The following is a 17562-nucleotide window of genomic DNA, read 5'->3' as shown; positions in this document are numbered from 1 at the left end:
TTAATATAAAGAATTGTTAAACTCTAAGAAATAAGTGTCCAAAAGATATATTTAAAAAACTCTATGTGTTTCTCTTGAGCTGAGGGAAAATACCCAGGGAGGACAAAGGTGGACTGGGGCTCAAACCTTGTTGGAGCAAGTGTAGTTCAGCCCGCAGATAGCAGAGGAGCTTGCCGCTTTGCCCAGGCTGGACTGGTGTGATGTTGCTGGGCAAGCAGGGAGCAGCCCTCTGGAGCACAGGAGAGGAATGTGCAATGAGCGCTTAAGGATAGGGTGGTGGGTATGCAGAGGGGCAAGAGGCTTGGAGGGAATGTTACAGGGAGAAGGCCTTTGGAACGTTGGTTTCCGTGTGGAAAGGGCCATGGAGAGGCTATCACCAGGCCAGGCCAGGACTACAAGTTTGCCAAGGAACGCACATTCTGGGTGCATGGCTGGGGCAGAGCTCCAACAGATTTCATCACCCTGGACCCTTCATGTACCATAAACCTGAGAGCCCCTTCCTCCTGCAGTGTTCCTTTAGTGCCCTCTACTGATAAAATTTAGCATCATGATCACCTTAGAGGAAAAAATATTAAAGGAATTTTGTCCATCATGGCTGCACATATATTGAAGGGAAAAATTGGAGTTGAGAGGCATTAATTGATAAGTAGCACATTTATAGTCTCATCATAATCTTGAGCCCATTTTTCTTCTTAATTGCTTAGTGTCAACTGTGGAGTGACTTCCTCCATATATTTTACAACCCAACTACTGTGAGGAAGGGATAGTCCAAGAGCAAAATGCCAAGTTGGTGGCGTCATCTGAGCTTCCGTGTTCCCATTCAGGAGGAGTTAAATGGATAGTTAAGTAGCAGATGCTATGTAGCTATAAATACTAACTTTGGTCTTCTTAGCCCCTAACTCTGGATTTCTCCAGTGGCACTGGTTTTAAAGTTAGCTGTCCTTAACCAAGAGAAATAAGAGGTAATTATTACATTTGATTAAAGAAAAAACATGTTGAAAATATTTTCTCTCATTATATTGACAAATATAAATTCTTATATATAACTGCTAATAATTTTTGTTTAGGGTTTCCTTTGCTGTGCAGAAACTTTTAAGTTTAATTATGTCCCATTTGTTTATTTTTGTTTTTGTTGTAGTTACTTTAGGAAGTGGATCTGAGAAAATATGGCTATATTTTATGTTGGAGAGTGGCCTGTGTTTTCCTCTAAGAGTTTTATAGTGTCTGGTCTTATATTTAGGTCTTTAATCCATTTTGAGTTTATTTTTGTGTATGGTGTTTGAAAGTTTTCGAATTCCATTCTTTTACATGTAGCTGTCCAGTTTCCCCAGCACCACTTATTAAGGGGCTGTCTTTTCTCCATTGTATATTCTTGCCTCCTTTGTCATAGATTAGTTGACTGTAGGTGCTTGGGTTTAATTCTGGGCTTTCTATCCTGTATTTCTGTCTTTGTGCCATATGGTTTTGATGACTTTGTAATATCGTCTGAAGTCCAGGAGCCTGATTCCTCCAGCTCCATTTTTCTTTCTCAGGATGGCTTTGGCTGTTCTGGGACTTTTGTGCTTCCAAACAAACTTTAAGATATTTTGTTCCTTGGAGTTCCCATCATGGTGCAGTGGTTAACGAATCCAACTAGGAACCATGAGGTTGCAGGTCCGGTCCCTGCCCTTGCTCAGTGGGTTAACGATCCGGCGTTGCCATGAGCTGTGGTGTAGGTGCAGACGCGGCTCGGATCCCGCGTTGCTGTGGCTCTGGCCTAGGCCGGTGGCTACAGCTCCGATTCGACCCCTAGCCTGGGAACCTCCATATGCTGCGGGAGCGGCCCAAGAAATGGCCAAAAGACAAAAAAAAAAAAGATATTTTGTTCCAGTTCTGTGAAAAATGTCCTCAGTAATTTGATAGGGATTGCATTGAATCTGTAGATTCATTTTGATAATATTGACTCTTCCAATCCAAGAGCATGCACGATATGTCTTTCCTTCTGTTTCTGTCATCTTTGATTTCTTTCATAAGCATCTTATAGATTTCAGAGTACAGGTCTTTTGTCTCTTTAGGTAGGTTTATTCCTAGGTATTTTATTCTTTTTGATGCAATGGCAAATGGGATTGCTTCCCTGATTTCTCTTTCTGATTTTTCATTGTTAGTATATGGAAATGCCATCGATTTCTGTGTATTAATTTTGTATCCTGCGACTTTGCCAAATTCATTGATGAGCTCTGACAGTTTTCTAGTAACATCTTTAGGATTTTCTAGGTATAATATCACGTCATCTTCAGATAGTAATAGTTTTATTTCTTCCTTTCCAATTTGGATTCCTTTTATTTCTTTTACTTCTCTGATTGCTGTGGCTAGGACTTCCAAAACTATGTTGAATATTAGTGACAAGAGTGGACATCCTTATCTTGTTCCTAATCTCAGCAGGAATTCTTTCAGCTTTTCACCATTGAGAATGATGTTAGCTGTAGTTTTGTCATATATGACCTTTATTATGTTGAGGTAGTTTCCCTCTAGCCCACTTTCTGAAGGGTTTTTATCAGAAATGGGTGTTGGATTTTGTCAAAGGCTTTTTTTGCATCTAAGAGGATCATATGGTTTTTATTCTTCAGTTTGTTAATGTGGTGTATCACATTGATTTGAGGATATTGAAGAATCCTTGCATCCTTCTGATAAATCCGACTTAATCATGATGTACAATCCTCTTAATGTATTGTTGGATGTGGTTTGCTAGTATTTTGTTGAGGATTTTTGCATTCCTGTTCATCAGTGATATTGGCCTGTAATTTTCTTTTTTTGTGGTACCTTTGTTTGGTTTTGGTATCAGGGTGATGGTGGCCTCATAGAATGAGTTTGTGAGTGTTCTTTCCTCTGCAATTTTTTGGAATAGTTTCAGAAGGATAGGTGTTAGCTCTTTTCTAAATGTTCGATGGATCATCTGTGAAGGCTTTTGCTTGTTGGACATTTTTAAATCACAGTTTCGATTTCAGTTCTTGTGATTGGTCCATTCGTCTTTTCTATTTCGTCTTGGTTTAGTCTTGGAAGATTGTACTTTTCTAAGAATTGGTCCATTTCTTCTAGGTTGTCTGTTTTATTAGCATATAGTTGCTTGTAGTAGGCTCTTATGATCCTTTGTATTTCTGTGATGTCTGTTGTAACTTCTCTTTCATTTCTAATTTTATTGATTTGAATCCTCTTTTTTTCTTTTTTTTTTTTTTTTTTTTTTTTTTGTCTTTTGTCTCTTTTTTGGTTGTTGTTGTTGTTATTGTTGCTATTTCTTGGGCCGCTCCCGCGGCATATGGAGGTTCCCAGGCTAGGGGTCGAATCGGAGCTGTAGCCACCGGCCTACGCCAGAGCCACAGCAACGCGGGATCCGAGCCGCGTCTGCAACCTACACCACAGCTCATGGCAACACCGGATCGTTAACCCACTGAGCAAGGGCAGGGACCGAACCCGCAACCTCATGGTTCCTAGTCGGATTCGTTAACCACTGCGCCACGACGGGAACTCCTGAATCCTCTTTTTTTCTTGAAAAGTCTGGCTGTGGGTTTATCAAATTTGTTGGTCTTTTTAAAGAACTAGCTTTTAGTTTCATTGATTTTTTTCCTATGGTTTTCTTCATTTCTGTTTCATTTGTTTCTGCTCTGATCTTTATGATTGCTTTCCTTCTGCTAACTTTAGGTCTTGTCTGTTCTCTCTCTCGCTGCTTTAGATGTAAAGTTAGCTTGTTTATTTGAGCTTTTTCTTATTTCCTGAAGTAGGCTTGTATTGCTATAAACTTCCCTCTTAGAACTGCTTTTGCTGCACCCCATAGGTTTTGGATTGTTATGTTTTTGTTGTCATTTGCTTCTAGGTATTTTTAAATTTCCTCTTTGATTTCTTCAGTGACCCATTGGTTGTTTGGTAGCATGTTGTTTAGTCTCCATGTGTTTGTGTTTTTTGCAGTTTTTTTCTTGCTGTTGATTTCCAGTCATATAGCATTGTAGTCAGAAAAGATGCTTGATATGATTCCAGTTTTCTTAAAGTTACCAAGGCTTGATTTGTGGCCCAGAATGTGACCTATCCTAGAGGATGTTCTGTATTCACTTGAGAAGAATGTGTATGATGCTGCTTTTGGATGGAATGTCCTAAAAATATCTATTAAGTCCATGTGGTCTAGTGCATCATTTAAGGCCTGTGTTATTTTGTTGATTTTCTGTCTGGATGGTCTGCCCACTGCTGTAAGTGGGGTATTAGTCCCCTGCTTTTATTGTTTTATTGTCAGTTTCTCCTTTTAAGGTTGTTAGCAGTTGCCTTATATATTGAAGTGGTCCTATGTTGGGTGCATATATATTTACAATTGTTATATCTTCTTCTTGGATTGATCCTTTGATCATTTTGTAATATCCTTCTTTGTCTTTTATGATATTCTTTATTTTAAGGTCTATTTTGTCTGATATGAGTATTGCTACTCCAGCTTTCTTTTGATTCCCATTTGTATGGAATATTTTCTTCGGTCCTCTCACCTTCAATCTGCATGTGTCCCTAGAAGTAAAGTGGCTCTCTTGAAGACAGCATATAAATGGGTCTTGTTTTTGTATCCATTCAGCCAGTCTATGTCTCTTGGTTGGGGCGTTTAGTCCATTTACATTTAAGGTAATTTTGATATGTATGTTCTTATTGCCATTTTATTAACTGTTTTGGATTTTTTGTTGCTCTTTTTTCTTCCCTTCTTCTCTTTTTCTTTTCTCTTGTGGTTTGATGACTATCTTTAGTGTTGTATTTGAGTTTATTTTTCTTATTTGTGTGTGTATTGTAGATTTTTGGTTTGCAGTTAACCTGAAGTTTTGATATAGGGGTGTGTGTGTATGTATGAGATGTAAGTTGTTGGCCTCTTAATTGCAAGTGCATCTCCACTGTCTTGCATTTGTACCCTCCTCTTCTCACAATTTCTGATTTTTGTAGCATATTTATATGTGGATGATTTTCTACCTTTACTATATTTATGCCTTTACTGGTGAGCCTTGTCATTTGTAGTATTTTTGTTTCTAGTTGTGGCCTTTTCTTTTCTGCCGAAAGAATTTTCTTTAGTATTTGTTGTAAAGCTGGTTTAGTGCTACTTAATTCTCTTAGCTTTTGCTTATCTGTAAAGCTTTTGATTTCTCCTTCAAATATGAATGACAGCCTTGCTGGGTAGGGTAATCTTGGTTGGAGGTTTTTTTTCCTTTCATCACTTGAAGTATATCATGCCACTCCCTTCTGGTCTGCAGAGTTTCTGCTGAGAAATCTGCTGATAAACTTTTCAGGGTTCTCTTGTATGTTGTTTCTTTTCCCTAACTGCTTTCAAGATTTTCTCTTTGTCTTTAATTTTGGTCAGTTTGAGTAATATGTCTCTCAGGGTGTTGCTCCTTGGGTTTATTTTATGTTGTACTTGTTGTGCTTCCTGGATTTCAGTGAGTGGTCCCCTTCCCATGTTAGGGAAAGTTTTTGGCTATTATCTCTTCAAATATTTTTTTTTTGGTCCCTTTCTCTCTCTCTTCTCCTTCTGGCACCCCTATAATATGGATGTTGGCACATTTAACGTTGTCCCAGAATTCTCTTAGACTGTCTTCATTTCTTTTCAATCTTTTTTCTCTTTTTTGTTCCATATCAGTGATTTCCACTAGTCTGTCCACCTAGCTTATTTGTTCTTCTGTCTCCTGTATTCTTCTGTTGGTTGCCTCTAACAAATTGTTTAAAATTATATTTTATTTTATTTTATTTTATTTTATTTTACTTTGTCTTTTTGCCTTTTTCTAGGGCTGCTCCCACAGCATATAGAGGTTCCCAGGCTAGGGGTCTAATCGGAGCTATAGTTGCCAGCCTACTCCAGAGCCACAGCAACGCGGAATCCAAGCCGCATCTGTGACCTACACCACAGCTCATGGCAATGCCGGATCCTTAACCCACTGAGCAAGGCCAGGGATCGAACCCACAACCTCATGGTTCCTAGTCAGATTCTTCAACCACTGAGCCACAACGGGAACTCCTCTAATGAATTTTTTATTTTGGTTATTGTATTTTGCATCTCTCCTTGCTTAAGCTTTAAGTCTTATATTTCTTTGCTCAGTGTTTGCTATACTTTATCAATCTTTGCTTACAGTTTATTTCTAATGTCTTGAATTATCTTCACTATCATCAGTCTCAAGTCTTTTTTCCTGGAGGTTGGTAATCTTCAGATCACTTAGCTGTTTTTCTGGGTGTTTTTCTTGCTTCCTTATCTGAGTTACTAGTGCCTTTTCTTTCGTATAGCTTTTTGGTGTGGTCTCCTTTTTGCAGACGATAGAGTTATAGCCTCTCTTGCTTCTGATGTCCACCTGCTTGTGGCTAAAGTTGGTACAAAGGCGTGCTGTAGGCTTCCTGATGGGAGGGACTGGTGCCTGCCCAGTGGTAGGTAGGGCTGATTCCTATCCCTCTGGTGGGTGGGGCTTTGTCTCTGGGTGAGATTAGAGGTGGCAGTGTGCCTGTGGGGGTCTTTAGGCAGCCAGTTTACTGATGGGTGGGGCTGTGATCCAACCTGGATTATTTTTTGGCCCAGGGCTTCTCAGCCCTGATGGGTGGAGCCAGATTTTCTCAAAATGGCCACGCCTAGAGAAACACATGCTGATGATTATTCCAGAGAACATTGCCTCCAGTGTCCTTCCCCTACAACGAACCACAATCACCCTCTGTTTTCCCAGGAGATCCTCCAAGACCTGCAGTCAGGTCTGACCCAGATTCCTGTGGAGCCACTGCTTTGCCCTGGGACCCAGTGCACATGAAAGCCTGTGTGTACCTTTCAAGAATAGGGTCTCCGTTTACCCCAGTCCCATGGAGCTCCTGCACACAAGCCCCACTGGCCTTCAGTGCCAGATGCTCTGGGGGCTCCTTCTCCCAATGCCAGATCCCTAGGTGTGGGGAGCTGATGTGGGGCTCAGAACTCTCACTCCCATAGGGGAGTCTCTGTGATACAGTTAAATTTCCCTGTGGGGCTTCCCAGGTAGGAGGTATGGGATTGCTTATGTCATGTAATTGCCCCTTCCTACTTCTTTATGTGGCCTCCTCTTTGTCCTCTGGAGTAGGATATTTTTGAAAGTTTCCAGACCTTTTGGTTGACCTTTTGGTTATTCAGCTGTTGGTTGTAATTTTGTTATTTTAATGAGAGAAGTTGAGCTCCATCCTTCCGTCTTCCTGCCGTCTTAATCCCATCTCTCCCAACATCTGCCTTACTGGTTTGTGTAAACTTGAAAATGAGATTCTTGAGCAACATACAGGCATGTTCCTTACAAAAATAACTTTTAACAAATATATATTGTTTTAAATTCAGTGAACATCTGTTGAGTCCCTACTGAGTCCCTGGGCAAAGCACAGATGCTTTAGATGCTCCAAGATCTTATTTTACTTAGATCAGGTTGACTGGTTAGCATCCTTTGCTTGTGAATTTCTGAACTTTTCATCCCCAGATCAATAGATAAATGTGACAGACGTCTTATACTGTTTCCCTTCACTTTAGTCTGTCAGGAATATGTTTCCTTTGGATTCATGATTGCTAGTAACTTGAAGTCTGTAGAATTCAACAGCTGTGTGCTAGTGGAATGGCAGAGAGCTGTACCAGTCTTTATGTTCTAGGTCTCCACTGGTGCTCCCTCCCATAGGGGGTTTCTTTGTTCTCAGTTTTTTTTCTAGTTGAAGCTTTAGAAGTCTGCTGTCTAATCTGGTAACTCAGCCCATCCACTATTGATTTTTTCAGAGAAAGATAGGAGGCTGAGATGGTCTAATAAAATGCCAATAAGGTCAAGACTTGTTATAAAGACATCAGAGGTAATGAGTGTCATCATCCTCATCCATCTTCAGACGGAAAAGAGGCGGTGCTCACACAGCTTTTTTCATGCAGCCTTGCAGTGATCCATAACCAGCTACTTTCCCACTTTCTCCTCTTTCCCTCCATCAAGCTTCTCTCCCAGTGTTTTCCAGTACTGCAGAGTGCAGATGCTTAGTAAGTACTGGTTGAATCTCTCTGTGCTTTGTCCACAGCCATCCTTTTCTTTCTGAACATCTGGTCTTCATGCTTCATCTCACCTCATCCTTAGGAGCAGACGTCCTCAGCCATTCCTTTTCTAACTAGTTACTTTATTAAAACCAGCTTTGCAGAACAGTGCCTAGTGGATGAGTAGGACTTCTCAGATTAAGTAGAACGAGGTAGACATATTTGCTCCTTGAAACCCTTATTTGGCCCAGCCCCCCTAAACTGGAAGCGTAAGAGTTTGCAATCTCTAGAGTTTTTTTTTGTTTGTTTGTTTGTTTGTTTTTTGTTGTTTTTTCTAATTATGGGTTGTTTTAGCCAGACTTACCTATTGGATATTTCTGAACTCCCTGGCCCTAGAAAGGGCTCTTTCCCAGTTGAAATTATCTGTGTCTACAAGTTCAGAGAGTTCTATTGTGCCAGTTTATTCAGCAAAGTGACCTCTTACGGTAGCCAGTCGCCCATGGCAAGGGAAGAGTCTTCTCTCTTTCCAAATTACCTGCGTGATGAACCTGGTCTTGGTGGCAGGAGAACCCTCAGCTTCAGTCAGGCTGTTCACTCCACTGCCCCTCAGACATCCCACACTTCTTCCACCTCTGGATTTTGCACAAGGCCTGCCACTTTAGTTTCTTTTGTCCAGGTCCTAGCTCTTCTTCAGTTTACATTCCATGTTTCTTGGGAGCCTCTTCTAAGCTTTTCCAGCCCTTTTTTTTCTTTGGGCTCCTGTGCTATATATAGTGTACATTCACAACCTAATTCTTCTCTTTCCTCTTTTGGTGCCTGTGGATATTTGTGTGACCCAAACTGGATTTTAAAAGAGATGCATTTTATACTTCTCTTTACCCCTAGTTGTTCACTGGCAGTTAATTAATAAAATATACAAGAGTGTTTGTTTTTTTTTTTTTTTGCATATATTTGTCCCTTACACCAAAAGACTTGGCTTTAGGTAGGACTGAATGGTTTAAGGAAGTATAGAGCCTTCTTTATGTCTCTGCAGATCGGGTGTTCTAAGTTGGTAAGTGTGGCAGACAGCTTCTCTCACTGTTGTTGGTTTATGACACTTTTAGAACATTATTGTTAAGGCAGATCTCACTGCCTTACTTCCCAGCCGCCCTTACTTCTGGGTGTCAGACTGTCGCCCAGAGCAGTGTGGGCTGCAGAGGTCTGTTGGGAGGACTTCTGTCCTGCACAGGCTCCTCCGTGGTCCTTCCTCTGTCTCTGCCTTTCCCTCTTTCACTGATTTGGCCTAAGTCCAGGAGAAGGTGGTACCTTGACTCTTGAGGTCTGACTGAGTTTTAGCTATGTCTGTGCCTCTCCCATGAGATAAGCAGATAGAAATGGAAGTGAGTGGAAAGGCAGAACTGTTCCCTCTCGCTTAAAACCGAGCCTTGACTTTCTACTGTGGAAGATAAAACCCCAGTCCTTAAACGTGGCCCCTGGGCCCTGCAGGTCTGGCCTCCACTACCCTCATTTCTCACCGGTCTCCGTACTCACCATACTGCAGCTGCTCTGCCTCACCCCCTTCTTTGCTTGGTTAACTCTTACTCAGTCCCAAGGTGACGCCACTGTTGCAGGGATATCAGACCTGACACCCCTGTCCCTTGTCCAAATCACACATCCCACATGTAATTTCTAATCATTGATTTTGCTTTCTCTTCCTGTTTCTTTTTGCCTCTCACACTTTAGCGTTTGTTACTACTTACCTTCTTGTGTGATGATTTGTTCAAACAAATGTCCCTTCCTAGAACATAAGCTCCTAAGGGCAGGCGTGTGGTCTGTCCACTTGCTCTTTTATCCCCATGCCACACACTGAGTGTCCCCAGCTCACTGTGTGGCACATAGGTGAGGCTCAGTAAGTATTGGTTTGAAAAGTGGAATGAAAACAGGTGTGAAAGCAGATTTTAGGGTTTGGGGAAGGGCAGGTGATGAAGGTAGGGTGCAAGTGTGGCCAGAGAGAAGCTCACAGGCTGAGCTGAATCAGGAATCAAGTACCCTCAGGGCATTCCAGAGACACGGGACTAGGGGTTATGGGCTCAGCAGCACTGGCCAGATGGCAACCCTGGGATGCCTCTAGAGTGGCTTAGAGAGCTGCAGGCAGCTTCTGAATTCTATAAGTAACACCATTAACAGAATGTTTACCATGTGCTAGACATGGAGTTAGTGCTTTAAAAGGTAGAGAGCATTGACCACTTTCCATGGAGGAAACAGCAAGCATGGGAGTGGTAAAATTTGATAAAGGTCAGCCAGCCAGGACATAGCTGAGTCGGGACCCAAATCCAGGTTCCTTTCCCAGAACCCCCAAGACCTGCCACCTTCCTAGGAATGTCCCCTGTGTTTCTTCCTCTGCTGAGCCAGGTGACTTTAGTCAGATCAGAATACCATACTTAATGGGAGTTCCCTCGTGGCTTAGCAGTAACAAACCCGACTAATATCCATGAGGATGTGGTTTGATCCCTGGCCTCACTCAGTGGGTTAAGGATCCCATGTTGCCATGAGCTGTGGTGCAGGTCACAGTTGCATCTCAGATTCACGTTGCTGTGTTGGTGGCATAGCCCAGTAGCTACGGCTCTGATGTGATCCCTAGCCTGGTGCAGCCCTAAAAAGACAGACCAAAGAAAAAGGGGTTATCATGCTTGAAAATCCATAATAGCCTCCCCTTAACTCCCATCTCTTCTCTTTCCAGGCCCTCTGCACATCATTCTCTCTGATTAAATTCTCTGAAATCCTTCTTTTATTAGTACGACTTGCGCCTCAGTAATCTGCAGTGGTACACCATTAGTACTACAACATGAACCCTTCGGCCTTGCATTCTAAGCCCCATCCTGCCTCTGTCTTCCTCACGAACTTTATCCTCCTTTACTCTAGTGGTTGACTCGGTGAACCCCACATGCCAGTGGACACATTCTGGCTCTGAGACTGGCCTGGAGCAGTTCTTCCTGCACAGGGGCATGATTCTTAACTGCCAGGTGCTGTCAGCCCTTCAGTGAGACCTGGAATCTTAGTCCACTGCCTGGTGAATGCCCTTGTGTACTTAAGAGTTTTACTCAACTCATGTCTTGTTTTTATTTTTTATCTTCTCTTGGCAATTTGATTGGAAGCTCCTTGAAGCATGACTACATATTGTAGTCTTTTTATTTCTCCATAGCATCTGATTTAGTAATATGAACATGGTAGATAGTCCATAAATATTTGTTGAATGGGTAAATAAACTATGCTGTGGTGCTTTGTCTCACTAGGGTTTTACTTTACATTAATATGTTCCACTGCATTAAAGGTTACACAATTTGAAAAATGGAGAAACTAGGATCTTGTATAAATTTCCAGTTGACAACTTCACCATATTGGGCAGTATGGGAACTTTAATGTTCTCATAGATTGCAGTACAAAATTTGGTATTATTGACTGCCAGTGCAGCAGGGTGGAGGGTAAGGCCACACAAATTATTGGTTATAATAAATGTTAGCTTCTTTTGCCTTTAGTTTGTGATATGCTACTAAACTTAGTAAATAATGCACATTACAGAAATAGCTGACTAAGAATACCTAATATTACTTGCGTTAATGAATGCCCTTGGGACCAAAATAAACCTAATTTGTGATTCACTATATAAAATCAAAGAACTGAACTGTGGATGCAGTTTCCCTTAGGCCACTCAATTTTTTTTTCAGTAGATTTACCTTTTTAATTATATTTTTGCTTAGGCTAATTTTAAAATTACTTTGTATTCCCTGAGAGCTGTATACTTGATGTGTCAAGGGGACGCACATTTAACAGTCACAAAATTATTTATAAAAGCAAAAAGCTCATTTCCCCCCAAATGATCTTTTTTTAAGAGTCAAAATGCACAACTGATCCCCCCAAAATAGTTTAAAGAAGTACATACAGTAGCTTAATGAGGCATTCAATTATTCCCTTCATTTGTTTTTTTCCTCCCCTTCCCTTTGTACTCTATAGCCAAAATAAAGAACCTCCTTCAAGGAAATGTGTCTACTGTGTATTTACATTGTACTACAAATTGGGGTATTAGCTGAAATTAATGGCAGAAAATGACAATGTAAACTAATAAGAGCATTAGCTAAATCCTATTAAGTGATGAGTATTCTCATGAAGAAAGAACATAGGATGTTACAAGGCTTGGGTCCTAGAACTGACCCCTGCATTATTACACAAGCTTGAGAAAGTATTTAAGTCCCCCACCCCCACTTCCTTCCTTCCTTCCTCATAAATCTTTTTTAGTGTCTCATCTTGAGTTGTGAAAACAGTGTGTACTATGTATTATTGCTAATAATGCCAGTGGGAAAGAACAGTCAGAAAACTTATGAACCAAAATTTTAAAAGAATAGTTTAATTATGTATTTAGTGATTTTGATTGGTCTTCAATTGAGAAGTAGCTGAAAATGTCGTACCAGATTCCCTGTAAAGAAACATGACGTATGAAATTTATTTTTCACTTAGTGATCACATTTTGTTTTTGTGATCCTAGTTCATCATTGAGAAAGTGATTTCAGCTCCCTCGGAAGAGATTCTGGATAAATAAATGGGTTTATGAAGTTTATTTTTAATTTTTATATTGTTTTTTAAAAACAGGCATTAAATGGTGTAATGGAATTTAGTCTTCACTTTTTTATGGGTGAATTTTGTGAGTGACTGAGTGAGTCATTAAAGATTCTACTTCACAGGAGTAGCTTGAGAATAAACTTCAGAATGTGTATGAGTTCTAAGACAAGGAGCTGGAGCTCCTTGGAGAAATGGCTGTTTCCTGGACTCAGGCAGAGGAAGTACAAGATAAGCCAGTAACATCTTATGGTGCCAGAAAGTAAGGAATTCATCGCAAAAGAATGGAGCATGTGGAAATGACGCAGGGGCTAACTTAAAGGAACTCCCAAGAGCTAGGTCTGGGACAATTTGAGGAAAAAAAAAAAAAAGTAATGATAATAATAGTAGTAGTACCGGATTACAACCCTTAGAATAAATGTATATGAGACCATGCTTCTATAAATAAATACTTGAATAAATAAGTAAATGAGGGGGAAGGAGCAGCTCCAGCTTAGATAGAATTCTAATTAGTAAATATAGAAGGAATGATGGAGATAGAAAAATCACTATTTGGCAAATACCTCAGTAAAGATTGTTGCAGACCAGAGCCACATATGCGTGCTAAAATTAGCAGAGGGATGTATGAGAAACAGGATATTTGAGTAGTTTCAAAATGTCTCTTCACAAGATACTTACTTAATAATTACAGAGGGAGTTCCTGTTGTGGCTAAGTGTTTAGTGAACCTGACTAGCATCCATGAGGACGTGGGTTCGAACCCTGGCCTCGCTCAGTGGGTTAAGGATCTGATATTGCTGTGAGCTGTGGTGTAGGTTGCAGATGAGGCTCAGATCCAGAGTTGCTGTGGCTCTGATGTAGGCCGGTGGCTGCACTTCCGATTGGACCCCTAGCCTGGGAACCTCCACGTGCCGAAGCTTCGGCCCTAAAAGACAAAAAGACCAAAAATAAATAAATAAATAAACAATAATTACAGAGAGAAGAGTACTAAGCTTACAGTGGGGAAACCTAGACAGATACCACATTTAAATAAATGTTAAAAGATAACTGTAATGAGACGTCAATAGCATATCCCTCCTGATAGCAACATAATGAAAAAGGTACAATGTCATTTTTGTGGTGATGTTTTTCCCCATTGTTTTAATTTATATTTTTTGTTTTGTAAAAATTTATAGATTCACATGCAGGTTTAAGAAAAATAGAGAGTGAGCCAATGTATATCCTTTACCCCAATGGCGACTAGTTGTAAAATAGTAGTACAGTATCATAACCAAGATATTGACAGCAATACAATTCAAGGTATAGAGCATTTCCATCACTACAGAGATCTCTCACGTTGCCCTTATAAAGCCAACATCCCCCCTTTAAAAAAATTGAGTTGTCTTTTCCTCTTTTTGAATTGTAAGAATTATTTATATATTCTGGATCATGTGGATTTTTACCTCCAGTCTGGTCATTTTTGCATTGTGGTAAAATACACATATTTACCCTCGTAACCATTTTAAAGTATCCAGTGCAGTGGTATTAAGTTCAGAGTGTTGTACAACAATCACTGCCATCCATCTCCAGAACTCTTTTCACGCTGCAAAACTGAAACCCTGTACCCATTAAACAACAACTCCCCGTACCCTCTTACCCCTAAGCCCCCATGAAAGACCGCTCCACTTTCTGTCTCTGTGAGCTTGACTATTCTAGGTGACTCATCTAAGTGGAATCATACAGCGTTTGTCTTTTTGTGACCGGCTTATTTCACTTAATGTAGTGTCCTCAAGGTTCATCCATATTGTAGCATGATTTTCCTTACTCATTAAAGCCGAATAATATTCCATTGTATGTATATACCACGTCTTGTTTATCTATTCGTCCATCGATGGACACTCCAGTTGCTTCCACTTTTTTTGGCTGTTGCACACAATGCTGCTATGAACGTGGTATCTGTATCTCTTCCAGACTCTGCTTTCAGTTCTTTTGAGCACATACCCAGAGCTGGAATGCTGGATCATCATGGTATCTAGATCACCCTCTGCTTTGCTCTTCTTCAAGCCTTGACTCAGTCTCTGAATATCTTTCCTTGAAGAGATTTAAGTTTTAAAAGTTCTTATCCATTTCTTTCTTTAAATAACATAGTAAACCCTTAATTAAGAGCTCAGAGAATGCAGTGGTTATTGAATTTCCTGGCTAAGTGGCCAGAAATTCCTTTGTTTGAAGTTAGTTCATTTTACCTTGTGGTAAGTACAGTAGAGTGGACGTAATTGAATCTCTCATAATTCAGGATCTTGCAGTGATGCCTCAGGGCTGTCATTGTGAACGTGGATTCACAGCAGAGTGTGCCACAGGGTAGAAGTTATTGGGGATTGAAGCAAAGTACTAACCCCTCTGGACTCTATAAAACTAAATCCTTGATATGAATTTGTTTTATTATTTATTTGTTTATAAGCAAATCAATTTAGTATCATATAATAATTGATATTTAAAAGACCTTTACTAAACAATTTCTCATCTGACCATCTTTACTATTATGCTCTTCTCTGCCTTTCTCTTTGCATCTGTATCCCCTTATCACCAGATAGCAGGCTGTCATCCTAGCCCTGAACTAGCGTATTTAATGGGTGTAACTTGTAGAAGAAAGTGTCATTTGGAATGCAGTGTACACCTTTCTCTCCCAGCTATATTTCTTTTTCCTTTACTACACTCCAAGGAAGAAAAACAGTGCTTTGGAGGAGAGAGCATTAGAGAAAAAAAGAGGTAGAAGAACTAAGAAGAGAAAAAGCAAATTATGAGATGCAGCCGGCGGGATTGAGTGAGAGTAAGAGAGGCTGGTCAGACAAAGCCCAAAGTCCGGCTTCAGGATGCCCTCCACCTTTGAACCAGATAAAGCCCTGATCCCGCTGGGTCTCAGGAACCTCTTAGGCTGTGACAAGTGGGTAACTAAATCAGAGGTTACTTGGGCCAGAATGAACTTAATCAGCATCTGTGACAAGCATTTCTTGAGTGCCTGCCATCCACAGCATCCTGAACTCAGTAACCACCAGTCCACTGGCCAAGAAGAGAAAAGACCAAACGTCCATTCCAGATGTTTTATTCACCACTCTGTGGACAGAAGAAGTAGTCCCTAAATTGTCTAAGTCTCTTCTCTGTCCGCTGCTGAAACTCATCTTTCTCTAATCCCGGGGCTTGGCAGATCAGAGAGGAAGCTTGAAGGTCTGCCTTTTTGCCCTTCCGCTGACAGTGCCCAAGATGCCTGGAGGCAGAGGTCTTACCATACCAGTCTATTAGATCTTGCCTGATTCGAACTTTGCCTGACGCGGAGTGATATCTTCCTTTACAGACAACAGAATTGAAGATACCTGCTATATCTTAAACAGTTTCCCAGGCAGGCATGATGAGTTCTTCTCATTTGTATTTTTGTTAGACCATAGGATTTGTATGAAATACGTCCAGGTTTGGAAGCAGACCTGGAAATGCAAAGGCTTAACAATTTTAAATGTAGCTTTTGCACCTTGTAATCCAGAATGAAGCCAAATGTATTTTTAAAGTAATTTAATTACAAAGAAGTAGTGGCATCTAAGCCTGCTTTTTCTTACAGGAGTCAAGAAACAGAGGTAAAAAAACACAGGTGGCTTTGTTGATCTTAATAGATGACCGATGTTGCACACGATCTGTGGCACAGTTTGCTGTTGGCATTTCTGATCTAAAATTGCTATTCATCCATGGCTTAACAATTTAAGGTAGTTTTCCTTATATATGTGATCCCTAGCCTAGAATTCTCAGTCTGATGAAGAACTGAAACAAATGGGAACAGAACACAATGAGTTATTTGATTACGGAGAGATGCTCACAAGGAGCTCATAAATCAGCAATTCTCAGTGAGGGCGATTTTGCCTCCAGGTGCATGTGACAACATCTGGAGACATTTTTTTCCCTTTTTTTTTAAGAGCCACACCGTGGCATGTGGAAGTTCCCAGGCTAAGGGTCAGACTGGAGCTGCAGTTGCCAGCCTAGACCACAGTCAAACAACGCAGGATCCAAGCTTCATCTGCAACCTACACCACAGTTCACAGCAGCGCCTGATCCTTAACCCTCTGAGTGAGGCCAGGGATCGAACGTGCGTCCTCATGGATACTAGTCAGTTTCATTACTGCTGAGCCACAGTGGAAACTCCCTGGAGACACTTTTGATTGTCACACCTGGGGAGGAGGAGGTGCCAAAGGCATCTAGTGGGTGGAGGCCAAGGATGCAGCTAAACATCCTCCAGTGCACAGGACAGCCCCTCAACAAGGGATTATCTAATCCAAAATGGCAGTAGCACTGAATTTAAAAAACAATGTCTTAATATGTGCAGAAGATCCTGTATGCACTGATTGATAAGTGAACTACCTTAGGAGAAACCCAACATGGTGCCCACAATTGTGACTTCTGTCTCTGGGTCTTTTAGGATTTTTTTTCTTTGAGATTTCTGTTTTTAAATCATTTTAGGCTTACAGACTGGGTAATTGTCACTTCTGGTTCCTTAACACTTGAAACATGGGAGGCTTTGCTGTCGAGTGAAGTAGAAGAGAATGAAGAAAGAGACACAGTAGAAACAGATCAGTTAGGTTTCATGTCCTTGTCAACTCTGAAAAGTACTTGAGGGCTCAGCAGTGGGAAGAAGATAAGCTTCTTGGTTTTCTAGAAACATCTGGCAGGTCACCCCCTGCATCTGCCTATGCCTTTGCTTCTGCTTGGCTAAGGTTCTGCCTGTGGAATTAGTGTCAGGGGTAACCTCTCCTGCTTAGGCCACCGATGAGGTTTGGGTCTTGAAAGAGGTCATTTCACACCCTGCACCTTACCCCAGCCACTGAAGGTGGCCAGGACAATCCTATAGGCCATTGCCTATTAAATATGTGTGTGTTTTCTAATTAAAATAGAAACCTAAAGAGTGAAAATCTTCCATAATTCTTTTTTTTTTTTTTTTGGTCTTTTTAGGGCTGCACCCACAGCATGTGGAAGTTCCTGA

General features: G+C 40.9%; 1 protein-coding gene across 1 annotated transcript in view; it reads left to right on the top strand.

The window, feature by feature from the left end:
• C13H3orf70 (chromosome 13 C3orf70 homolog) overlaps nt 1-17562 on the top strand; it is a 100650-nt gene that overhangs the window by 77553 nt on the left and 5535 nt on the right. The gene's annotated exons all lie outside the window — the stretch shown is intronic.

Source organism: Sus scrofa, chromosome 13 (assembly GCF_000003025.6).
Source record: "Sus scrofa isolate TJ Tabasco breed Duroc chromosome 13, Sscrofa11.1, whole genome shotgun sequence".
Taxonomy (NCBI): domain Eukaryota; kingdom Metazoa; phylum Chordata; class Mammalia; order Artiodactyla; family Suidae; genus Sus; species Sus scrofa.
Note: the sequence above shows the minus strand (reverse complement) of the source record. Positions and strands in the feature narration are given on the sequence as shown.